General features: G+C 31.0%; 1 non-coding gene across 1 annotated transcript; it reads right to left on the bottom strand.

Annotated features, from left to right (window-relative positions):
• Positions 1–1,860: 1,860 nt before the first annotated feature.
• Positions 1,861–1,967, bottom strand: LOC149527511 (small nucleolar RNA R71). The gene has a single exon (XR_016350942.1). It is a non-coding gene; the product is annotated as a small nucleolar RNA R71 (small nucleolar RNA).
• Positions 1,968–10,994: the final 9,027 nt, after the last annotated feature.

The following is a 10,994-nucleotide window of genomic DNA, read 5'->3' as shown; positions in this document are numbered from 1 at the left end:
TTTTCCTTAGATTAATGATTGATAGATATACTCTTGAGAAAATTATAGGGAATCATTAAGGTGGTGTACTTTATCTCTAGTAGTAATAGAAGTAGTAGTAGTAGTAACTATTTTTATTTAGTTTTCATTAACTGAATTTGATTTTTGTAAGTTGATTTCTTTTCTATGTTTTGCTTGAGGACTAGCAAAATCTTAAGTTTAAGGTGTGATAAATCTATGATATAGAGTTATTTGGGCTTAATTTTGATAGTAATTTAGCTTAGTTCTTATAGTAATGCATAAAAATTAGTAGATTTTATTTTATTATTTTAAATTAGTTAATATAGGTGAGTCAATTGAATCTTAGTTAATTTTATGCTTAATTTGGTGTTAATGTGATTAAGATAGGTTGTTATTGATTTATTTGTGTTTTTGTAGGTGTTTGATGAAAGAAGAATTTTAGTGGAGGAACAAAAGCAACTTCAAGGTGTAGACTTGCACTGCACATATTTTGGTATTTCAGTTGTTCCTCTCTTTATAGAGCTTTGAATGAGATAATTCTTAAACCATTAGAATGCTAATAGAAAAAGCTACAATTTTTATGTTTACCACTTCTTGTCGAAGTTGATATACTGTAGCAGTCCTAGAACTTCTTGTCCAGTTCAGCATGGACAATGGTCAAACTTCTTGTCAAAGTTGATATGCTGTAGCAGTCTTAGAACAATTATGATTTTTGTTAATTAATTGGGCAAGGCTACAACTCACATAGTCTGATGAAGAAATCTTAGCTGAAATTGACTTCTTTCTTCACCCAACTTGGCCTAATTTCAAAGCCCATAAAAACAACTTTTCAGAGGACTTTTTAAAAAAAAAGGAAAAAAAAAAGAAAAAAACACCAAATTGACAGCTGCGAGTCAAGCCACAAAGTTATCAAAGCTAAGAAAAATTTAAAGGATCCAAGGAGATTTGGAAATCAAGAATATAATCCTTGGTTTTTTTCTATCTTTTCGTTATTCTTTTATTCTCTGGGTTTTGTCTTTAATGTTTAAATTTTATTTAATGATGATGTATGACTTGATGGGGAACTAATTCATTAATCTAAGATTATGGTTGAACTCAATATATAATTTGAATTATTTATCTCTCTTTTACTTATGTTTACTGGATTTAAGTTGTTTATTTTAGTCTGTTCTTAATGCTTCTAGTTGACTGGCCACCAATTAGATTGAATTGAAAACCTAGGTTAAACCTTGACAAAAGAGATTTAGGTAAACCTTGAATAAAATAAAATATGATCGAATGCACTTAGTCGATTAGGTGATTTGATTTACATGTAGGGTAGAAATACACCTATAAGCCATATGTAGCCAAAATTAGAGCACAAACTTAATGAATCTTTCTTCAATTTAATTTGCATAGACATATAGTAAATTAATTAGGAGAGGTATTTTTATGAGAAACTAGACAAAGATTTGTAAATAATTTAGGACATGAGGTTAGCAACTTAATCCATTAAACTGAGTTAATAGAGAGACAATATTCAGATGCAGTATTGAGGGCTACCATAATCTTAGGTCTAGTAATCACTAGAAGTAATTTTGTTGATATGTTAGTTTTAATTATTAGCTTATTTGTTAAAATTTTTCTTTCTAATTTTAATTGTTTAGTTAAAATTATGGTGTGTTAATTTTAGTAATTTATAATAAGGATTAATTCAATTCTCTGTGGGATTGACACTCTACTAATCTCTATATTATCTTTATGATACATATACTTGCGTGGGTAGTAAATTGAACAACCGTTACCCACAAACTTAATGATAACATGGATGACCTTGCCTAGAAGTTCTTTGCAAAATATTTTCCTTCGACGAAGACAACCAAAATAAGGAACGATATCATTTTGTTCGTACAGTTTGATGGTGTGTCATTATATGAAGCTTGGGATAGATACAAGGACTTACTTATGCTTTGCCCACATCATGGTCTTCCAAATTGGCTTCAAGTATAGATGTTTTACAATGGATTATGTACCCAAGATTGAGATACAATTAATGTTGCTGAAGAAGGAGCCCTTATGGGGCAAACTATCAATGAAGCATATGACCTATTAGATGAGATGGCATCAAATAATTACCTATGGCCATTTGAACGATCTGCACATAAGGAAAGTTGCTGGAGTTCATGAGATTGGTGCCATTATGGCATTAACTGCATAAGTAGCTACTTTAAATAAAAGGTTTGAGTCTTTTAGTACTAATCTTGTTCAAAGTCTTTTTGTAGTGTCCGAACATTGTGGAGATGGACACGCCAAAGATCAGTGTCCAAGTAATAGCACATAAATGGTTCAGTTCATTAGAAGCAAACAGCGAAACAATCCCTTCTCTAACACATATAATCCTGGATAAAGAAACCATCAAAACTTCTCATGAGGAAACAACTAAGGAGCTTTAGCTTCAAGACCGCATATACCGCTTGTTTTTCAACATCAATTGATAGTTCTCATTCCTAATAAGAAGCCATCCATGGAAGAGTTGATAATGCAATATATGGCCAAGACAGACTCCCTTATCAATAGTTAAGCAACATCATTAAGAAACCTTGAGGCACAAATTGGGTAGTTGGAAAGCATAATTAATAGTAGGGCTTAAGGGATGTTGCCTATTGACATTATGACAAATACGAAAAGGGAGAGCAAAGAACATGTAAAGGCCATCACTTTAAGAAGTGAAATAGAGATTGAGGGTAATACTAAACAAATTGAACAAGTAGAGAAACAAGCTCCAAATGAGACATAGGTAGTTAGTCCTAACAATCAAAGTATGGACAAGGAAACTACAATCACACCACCATCACGCTTTCTACAGTGATTCCAAAAACAACAAGAGAACCAATTTCTGAAATTTATAGAGGTATTAAAAAAACTGCACATCAACATACCATTTGTAGAGGCTTTAGAGTAGATGCCTTCGTATCTTAAGTTTCTAAAAGAAATATTGTCCAAGAAAAGACAATTGTGTGAGTTTGAGATAGTGGCACTCACTAAGGAGTGTAATGCAAGCATACAAAACAAACTTTCACTGAAATTCAAAGACCCTAGTAGTTTTATAATTCCATGCACCATTGGGGCATACTATTTTGCCAAGGCATTCAATGATCTAGGAGCTAGCATCAACCTAATGCCATTATCAGTTTATAAGAAATTAAGTTTAGGAGAAATCAAGCCCACTATAGTGACTTTACAACTAGCAGACCGGACCATTACATATCCATGCTGCAATGTAGAAGATCTATTAGTAAAAGTGCAAAATTTCATATTTCTAGCTAATTTTGTGGTACTCGATATGGAAAAAGACAAAGAGGTTCCAATCATTCTAGAGAGACTTTTCTTACATATCTCTAGAACACTCACAGATGAAGAGAAAAGAGAGCTTACCTTGAAAACCTAGGACCAAGAGGTAACCTTCAATACCGTTAAAGCTTTAAAATATGCTAATGATTATGAAAAGTGCTTTGCAGTAAATGTAGTTGTGGGTGTACAATGATTGTTCCAATTAAAAGAGATGGATGAGATTTGATTAAATGTCTATGAAAATGCCAAAATCTACAGAGGAAAGACAAAAGGATAGCTTGGCAAAAAGGTTGTTGAATGACATTTGAGCCGATCAACATGTATTACTATTCAATTCTCATTTAAAGTTGTTTTTGGGGAAGTTAAAGTCAAGGTGGTTAGGATCGTTTCTCATCTCAAGAGTGTTTTCATATGGTGTCGCAGAATTAATGGATAGCACAACCAATGCAAGGTTTAAGGCAAATGGGCCTTGCTTAAAGCACTATCGAGCAGTGACATAGATCATCAGGATACTTTTATTAGTCTTTTTGACCTTAGTCAAGTTAAAACAAGAGTCTAGCTAAAAACGTTAAAGAAAGCATTGCTTATGAGGCAACCCAAGTTTTCTTTCCTTAAACAATTTTTATTTATTTATTCATTAATTATTTTTTAGTGATTGTTAATTTCATTTTTAATTTTATTTCTTATCTTGTTAACTACTTGTTTTTATTTTCTTTTTGCAAGTAAATAATAATAATAGTAGCATTCAAAACAAAAAAAATAGGTTAGCAATGCTGTGGCGTTGGCTGTGGAAAGCTGCGACGCTGGTGCATCCTACAACAACAAAAAAATTTATAAGGCAAGGACTCCCTAGAGCACAACGATGTTGTGTCAATCCCATGCCCCTATATATACCTTTTTCCCTCAATTTTTCAACCCTAAGTAGCAGTTTATCACTCTTTCTCTACCCCAATTGTAAAATTTCACTTCTTTTTCACTTACCCACTGCAATATTAGTTCAAAACACCAATTTCCTTATATCAAACTTTGAGTTTAGAGGATTTTAGAGCATTTTTACTTTCTTAGAAGCATTTGAGAGTTGGAAAGTGTGGCAAGTGCTTTATTTTCTTTCTCTAATTATTCTTATGGCCGGTATTATGTTCAGAATATGGGTTTTTGCTTAAAATTGAATGGTATATGCTAGATTTGATAATGTAGTGTATGGATTTCATTAATTTTTTAGTTTTGTACATAGCTTAGAATTTTTGAATAGTGGGTATGTTGAATACCTCTAATTTTCTGCACTTAGAATTTAAATTTGGTGAGATTAGTGTTATTCATATTATTGTGGAGTTGCATAGTTAGTATAAATTATTTTATATATATGGATCATTTAATTGTAATGTATACTAACTATTTGTGGTCAAAAGTGTGTTGCTTATTGCTTGTTGCCTGTTGATTGGAGGTCAGATAATCACCACGACACCAAAGAAAAGGACACGTGTTAATGGTAGTAGGAATAGTTTTGATTATAGCAAATTTATTTCAGCTGAAGCTGAGAAGTGCCACTCCCAATCCATACAACACAGTTTTAGTCCCAAAATGTGGCATCAATGTTCATAGAAGACTTTATCCTAACATCTACATATTATCAATGCACAATAGTGGGAGAAATTCTACCTCTAGCCAAAGGCAGCAGCAATGCCTATTGTTCATGAATTCTATGCCAATGTTACGGAATGTGAAGATGGGTGAGCATTCATTCAAGGTCGTAAGGTACCTTTCAATGCTCACACTATTAATCAATTTTTCAATGCACTTGACATTGAGAATGTGAGTATGGTCATTATTGGTGACGTTGATTTGGATGGAACAACTTAAGCATTGCATAGACCATCGAGCAGGGTGTTTAAAAAGCCATTGAAAAGATGATAAGGGCATATGCCGAGCATGTTAACATGAGCATGGCAACCTTTCTCTTGTCTCTCAAAGATCCCACCGTGGGTGATAATGATGAGGATGCTGTAGAGGAGGATGATGATTGACTTCATCTACGAGTTTAGGGGAGTATTCTCTTTCTTTACTTTCATGAACATTAGGGACAATGTTCACTTTAAGTTTAGGGTAAATTTTTATATTTTCTTTTATGTTATCGCATTTATGCTTAAACTAGTTAGTTTACATGTTAGGATTAGGAATGTGTTGAAACATTAAGGTAGAGTTAGTGCACCAATAAAAATTGATTTGTCTATACAATGATGAAAACTAGTTGCCTTGTTATTCTCTTTACTTTTAACAATCATAAATATTGTTGTAGTTTTGCATGGAATTTTTGTATATAGCATCATTTTGGATTGTGATAACCATATTTGAGCACCATATTTCTTATACTGTTTCATGATGTACATTTAGAGAATGATTATGTGAATGTGAATATTTAAACTACATGTAGAATTTTAGAATTTGTTTGATCTTTCCTTGGGTCAAAATTCTAGGTAACACTTAACTAGGAATGACTTAAGCCATCTTTGGATCGATTGGGCCTTTCAAGCTAACCTAGTCAAATTTTATCCCTAGTACAACCTTTTGAGCCTAAATATATCCTTTTCTTTGTCAACCATAAATAAATTATCCTAGCTTGTAAATAAATTTCCAATCCACTGCCCTTACTTTTAAGTATGTACATTGGTTTAAGAATTATATATGGATCAAATGTTAAAAACTTAAAAAGGATGAGTTGAGAAAAATTCCTACTACGATATGAAGCATTCATTCTACTAACATTGAAGGAAGCAAGTTTGAGGGGATGTTGAATTTTGAAGAGAAAAAATATAAAAACAATAATGGTTGATGAATGAAAACTGAAAAAAAAGGTACTTGGTAAAGGAAGTTAAGGCTATATAGATCCTAGAGTAATTATATGCTTAGGGTGATTTGAGCCTTAATATATGCTATATCATACCTTAACCCTAGCTTGACATTATAAGTTGAATAAAGTCCTAAGGATCCATAGCTAAGCGATGGTCGACATTAGAGGAAGGGAGGTGAAAAACAAACATATGAAATTCTTAGCTTGTTGAGATTTGCAAGAACATAATCTTTTCCAAAGTGCATAATATGCATTGTAAGAAACGTCACACACATGTGAAAATCCATTTGAAAAATGAGCATGCACTTGGATAAAACATGAACTTAGACAATATCCAAGTTTTGTTTGGAGTTTGGAAGACAAGTTAATTTATGAGGAAATTAAAAGATCATTGAATTGGCGCATTCTCGTAGTTGAAGTCTTCAATTACATTGTTTCATTTTGGTTTTTCTCGAGGACTAGAAAAATATTAAATTTTGAGATGTGATAACTCTATTATATAGAGTTATTTAGCCACATTTTGGGATGTTAATATAACTAAGTCCTTGTGTTTTAAGTAGTTTTTAGACAATTTTAATGTTTTTAGTTGATTAGTTTAAAACATGTTAACTTAGGCTAATTCAAGTAATTATAGTTTATTTTCATCCTAGAAAGACCTATTTTAAGCCAATGCTAATTAAGTCCTTATGGTTGTAGGTTTTTGAATACGTAAAGTTCAATAATGTTGAACAATGCAATGGAGATTAAGTGTAGATTTTTACTAAACATGTTTTGATAATTTAGAGATAACTTGAGTTTCAGAGATCTAATCAACATGATTCTGGGACCATTAAAGAGCTGAGAGGTAGACTTACAACTTTTATACTCACCATTTCACCCAAATAAGTCTCAAAGTATAAGAAAATTACATTATAAAATGAGACATTATAGTAATTCTGAACCAAGGCCGTAGTACCCAATGGAGCATCATAGCTCCCATACAAAAGCCCAAGAGGCTAGCACTATGGCACCCAGGAGAAACCACTGCATTGATTGAAAAATGGCCAAAAACATATATAAAGCGGGAGTGCTAAAGCATCATTGGACTAAGGCCTTAGCGCTTTGAAATGGGTTATTAAAGTGCAACCAATCAGGAAATGAGTTTTTAAGGCTTTCTAAAGGCTATCAATAGGTGATTTCCAGTAGTTGAAAGGAAAGGCATAGAGAGTGAATGAAGACAGTTTTTGAGAAAAAAGAAAAAGGCTCTTCAACAAGGGAAACAAGAAGAAATCTAAAGTAATTAAAGATCAAGAATTGAATAAGGCTTTGATATTTCTATTAGTCTTCAATTATTTCTTGTTCTTTTGCTACAGAAATGATCTTTTCTCTTGAATTATGTTTGCTTGAAAAATGATGATGAACTAATTTTGATTTCTAGGATTATGGTTATTTCATTATATAGTTTGAATATTTGATTTTTCCTTGCTTGGTATTAATGGAAATCACATGGTTTATTCAATCTTGCACTTATTACTTTTCACTGCTTGATCACTAGTTGAAATGTATCAAGTCTCTAAATGGAACTCCACAAAAGAAGCTTAGAATAAATCATAGTTTTGAATAGCCATTGTTTGATTCAGCTCAGAGTTAGGTGATAGTTTCGTATTTAGGATAGACATATCCCTAAATACCTTAGATAGCCATATTAGAACACAAACGTAATGAACCTTTTCTAATTGATTTGCATAGACATATGAAATTAGTTTTGAAAAGGAATGTGTGCAAGATCTCGATAGAGACTTGTATATAACATAGATTTTAGGTTAGCCATGTATTTCATTAATCTATGTTAAAAAGAATGATTAAATTCAAATAAAGTTTTGAAAGACACCATAATCTTAGGCTTTTAACTTAATATCTCTCTTAGTGAAATTTTAATTTTCCTTATTTACTTAGTTTTAAAGAACATTTTTAGTTTAATCAACTACTCGAAATTGGATGCACCTAAGCATTTGGCTCATTGGCTAGTGCATTATTCTCCTGCCTAAAGAGTAGGGGTTCAAATCTCTCCTCCCCTAATTATTAAAAAAAAACATTCAAAATTGGGTGCTTGTATAAGATAGATTTTGTCATAAATTTAGTACTTAGTAAGAATAGGTACAAGTCTTTGTGGTAAACAATGCTCGACTTACCTTTATATTACTTGTATTGTCACATACACTTGCGTGTATTAAACTAACAACAAAATCCATCATAGGGAAACTTTTATTTATTTATTTTTAAGTTTTTATTTATTTGCTTACTTTATTTTGTTGTTTTTATTGTTATTATTTATGTAAATCTTTTGTATTGACCATTTTCCAAAATCTTCAACATTCTTAGTAGGATTTTAAGTGATTTCCTTACCTACAAATTCTCTCAAAGTTATCAGTTAAAACATTATTGAGATTTCATCATTGAAGGATTTCCATAAATTTTGTTTAGGTTTTATGTGAAATTTTTATGACACAAACAAATTATCATTTAGTATTTATTTTTTATGATCAAAACCTATTCTACATTATTTTCATGATTTATTATTTTATGACTATTAAAATGTGTTTTCCAAATTAAGGTCCCTACATTATTTGACAAAGAAAATATTTAAATAATTAACTAAATAAAAAAATAAGACAATATAATTAAAGAAAAAATTAACCAAAAGAATATTAAGAATATTAAAAGAAAAAAATGAAAAAAGTCCAACTGAAAATTTGTTTATAATTGAATAAACAAACATGAAAATAAGATAAAAAGAAAATAAAGAAAAAGGTTACCATAATGGTATTCTAAACCCAAAAAAAGCAAGAGACCTAGACTTATTGGGCTTGAACCAACGAACTGAGAGTGGCCTAAAAGGCCTTTTCTTGTTTCTTTTGTTGATACAAAACGACGTCATTTTGCCATTTAAATAAGGTGCCTTCAAAACGATGTTGTATTGATGTTTTTATAAAGAATCTTAGCTCCTTTCTTTTCTTATTTTCGTTCTTCCCACTCTCTCTCTAAGGCAAGAGCTTTTCTTTCTAGAATTCCCTTCCCTTATTCTACCCAAAATTTGATTGTCAGGCCACTGTTTCTACTATCACCGGTTGCCACCATTGCTAGAATTAGCCCCAAATTTAACCTTTTACTCCTCTCGAGCTTATTTTCCTTTTAATGGGATCCATTTTTCTAGAAAAGGTTGTAATTTGCCTTTTAATTGAATTATTGCATTGGTAGTTGACATCAAACAAGTCAAATGGTTAAAAAAACTTAGTCAATGTTTCATTTTTATGGTCTAAACCAATTTCTCTAATGTTTATCCATTATTATAGTGAAGCAAATCTAGTAAAAGTATATAGTCAAGTGTGTAATGAAAATCTAGACTTATTGGGTTGAGATATAGTTATGTCTGACAATTAATTCAAATGAAGTGATTACTATAACTTTCGTTTCATGAAGTCAAGTAAAAACATGATGAACCCTTTGACAAAATGTCTTGGTAGAAATCTTGCAAATAAGACTTTAGAAGGGATGGAGCTCAAGCTCATAAATTAAGAGTGATCCATCATTTAACCTTAGCTTAATGCTTTGTATAACGTCAAGCCTTGAGTTTAACGAGACAAAATACATAATTTGTATGTGGCTGCTAACACTATAATATGAAATATAATATTTCTTCCCCATTAAAATGTTAAGTACCCATAATAGTAAGGAAATGATGAGCAATATACTCTTCATATATCCATAACATAAATTTGTTAGAGTACTTTAATTGCAGGGCATTCTTGATGGGATCTACCTATGTGAGTGTGCAGTGTAGCTACTTTTAGGAGCTCAAGAGCTTGAATCTAATAGTACTCGAGAAAAAAGAATGTACACGTATAGCCATAAATGTTCACTGAATATTGTGTATTCGTTGGTGTTGAAATTATTGTATGAGATGTGTTTGGTTAACCAATGGAATAACTAGTTCAAAGTATAGTTTACCATGCAATTTCAATTAACTTTTACATTTTTTTCACTAAGTGAAAGTTCAATTGGAAAATACTTTCATTTATGCAATCAATTTCTAAATTATAAAATATCTAGATTACTTTAAAATGATGAGGGATTGTTGGACATTTTCAACAACAATAATAGAAGAATGAAAGGAAGAAAGTTTGTTAAATAATCATGATTATTCAAGAGTTATGTTTGTCCACTAAGTGAAAGTTCAATTGAAAAACACTTTCATTTATGTAATCGAATTCTAAATTATAAAACATTTAGGTTACTTTAAAAATGATAGGACATTTTCAACAATAATAATGTAAGAATGAAAGGAAGAAGGTCCTTTAAACAATTATGATTATTCAAGAGTTATGTTTGTTCAAATAATTAAACTTGTTCGAATGATTATGTTGGAAAACAATCAATTGTATCATCTTTGTATGTAAATAGGACTCTCTAGTTTCTTGAATATGAATGAAAAAAAAAATGAAAAGAAACAACTTTCAATCAGTCTCTCTATTTTTTTTTTCAAATTATCCTTAAATTGCTTCTAAACTGTTTTCAAATTATAAGAGTTTGACAATCTTATCATACACTTTGAGTGCTTAAAAGATTGATTTCATTAGTATAAAAGGTAGTCAATTAGTGAGTTTTATTATATTTTCAAAGTTTATTTGTTGGTAATTCATTTAAACACTATTAAATCAGGGTAAATAAAATCTTAAGGAAAGGGGCATAAATATATGTCTTGAAGCCATTTCCTAGTGCTTTCGATTTTTCAGTCATGTGTTCTAAAAGAGGTAGCAGAAATCCTATATTCTTTCTT

Source organism: Theobroma umbraticum, unplaced genomic scaffold, assembly GCF_002168275.2.
Source record: "Theobroma umbraticum cultivar Fairchild unplaced genomic scaffold, ASM216827v3 scaffold_56.0, whole genome shotgun sequence".
Lineage (NCBI taxonomy): Eukaryota > Viridiplantae > Streptophyta > Magnoliopsida > Malvales > Malvaceae > Theobroma > Theobroma umbraticum.
The sequence above is the reverse complement of the archived record's forward strand: the minus strand, read 5'-3'. Positions and strand labels throughout refer to the sequence as shown.